Below are 2,188 nucleotides of genomic sequence, written 5' to 3'. Positions count from 1 at the left end.
ATGGTCTCGATCTCCTGACCTCGTGATCCACCCGTCTCGGCCTCCCAAAGTGCTGGGATTACAGGCTTGAGCCACCGCGCCTGGCCTAAAACATCTTTTAAAAACTTCAAGACTGTCCTATTTGACAGCTATGTACTGAGAACATGTGTCAAGCACTGGTCTGAGTTATGAGGGATATGAACAAAGTAAGCCTTCTCCCTCAGGAAACTCACATTGCTGAAAGTCAGAGTGGTCAGTTTATTCCTGGAGCCTACCAACTTTACCCTCTTTCCATTCTGAGAAACCTCAAGGTACCCCCCACAGGCTCTAGGTCCCATCAGACAGAAGCAATTGCAGGCATTTCTAGTATGTAGGTGAGCATGTGGGTACCACAAGACTCTGCCATCTTGCCCCAAAGGGACCTGGGATGGATCTGAAAAGGCAGCTCTCTACGGGTTTGCCATAGACCTCCATTGTAAATGGGCATAAGAACCCTGCTGCAAAAGGCCATCCTGTGCAGAACTGTGGCTGACCAACCTACTTAGAGACTCTTTCTTGGGGAGGCTGACTGTGAGAAAAACAAAAGACAGCCAATTATTTAGTACCTTAGAAGCCATGGAAGCAGACATCAATAAACCGTAGTGTCACTAACCATAAGGAGCAACGTCATTCCAACTTATTAAAAACTGTTCTCCCGAGTAGCTATTTGCTATCAGTTTTTTAGAGTTACTCTCATTTTCAAATACTTTCTGAAACTGCTTCCTATGTCTTTCTTTTTTATTTTTTTAGACATCTTGCTCTGTCACCCGCTGGGGCTAGAGTGCAGTGGCACAATCTCGGCTCACTGCAGCCTCCACCTCCTGGGTTCAAGCAGTTCTCATACTTCAGCCTCCCGAGTAGCTGGGATTACAAGTGCACACCACCATGCCCAGCTAATTTTTGTATTTTTTAGTAGAGATGGGGTTTCGCTATGTTGGCCAAGCTGGTCTTGAACTCCTGACCTCAAGTGATTCACCCACCTCGGCCTCCCAAAGTGCTGGGATAAGAGGTGTGAGCCACCGTGCCTGGCCATATTTTCTGTGTCTTTCAACTTACGTGTGTATCCTTCCAATAAGTCTCCATCAGCTAAAGTGAGCATGCCTGTTTCTTGCAAGCTGAAAGAACATCATGAACACATACAGTGCTTTCCAGTTACTTCAATGATAACTCACTACACAATTCTTTATGTGGAGCCTACTTAGACTATAAAATAATACAGGAGTTGACTAAAATCCATGTATAAAATTCATGGTGGGACTAAAAAGTTTCTGCAAAGCAAAGGAAACCATAAAAGGAAACCCAAGGAATGGGGAAAAATATTTGCAAACCATATATCCGATAAAGGGTTAACATCCAAAATATATAAGGAACTCATATTACTCAACAGCAAAAGAAGCCCTAGATTTTAAAATGGGCAAAGGATCTGAATAGACATTTTTTCAAAGAAGGTATATAAATGCCCAATGGGTATATGAAAAGGTACTCATTACTAACTACCAGGGAAATGTAAATCAAAACCACAATCAGATATCATCTCACACTTGTTAGGATGGGTATTATCAAAAAATCAGCCAGAGGCTGGACATGATGGCTCACTCCTGTAATCCCAGCACTTTGGGAGGCCGAGGCAGGAGGATCACTTGAGCCCAGATGTTCTAGGCCAGCCTGGGCAACACACTGAGACCAAATCTCTACAAAAAATTTAAAAATTAGCTGGGTATGGTGGCACATACCTGTAGTCCCAGCTACCTGGAAGGCTGAGGTGGGAGGATTTCTTGAGCCCGGGAGGTCAAGGCTATAGTGAGCAGAGATGGCACCGCTGCACTTCAGCCTGGGTGACAGAGCAAGACCCTGTCTCAAAAAGAAAGTCAGCTGGGCATGGTGGCTCATGTCTGTAATCCCAGCACTTTGGGAGGCTGAGACAGGAGGATAACTTGAGGCCAGAGTTCAAGACCAGCCTGGTTAACATAGCGAAACCCTGTCTTTACAAAAAAAAAAGAAAAAAAGACTGGTGGTGCACATCTGTAGTCCCAGCTACTTGGGAGGCTGAAGCAAGAGGATTCCTTGAGCCCAGTGGCTTAAGGCTGCAGTGAGCTATGATCACACCACCACACTCCAGCCTGGGCAACACAGTAAGACCCTGTTGCACCAAACAAAGAAAAAAAAAAAA

This window comes from Colobus angolensis, unplaced genomic scaffold (assembly GCF_000951035.1).
Source record: "Colobus angolensis palliatus isolate OR3802 unplaced genomic scaffold, Cang.pa_1.0 Scaffold111, whole genome shotgun sequence".
Classification (NCBI taxonomy): domain Eukaryota; kingdom Metazoa; phylum Chordata; class Mammalia; order Primates; family Cercopithecidae; genus Colobus; species Colobus angolensis.
Note: the sequence above shows the minus strand (reverse complement) of the source record.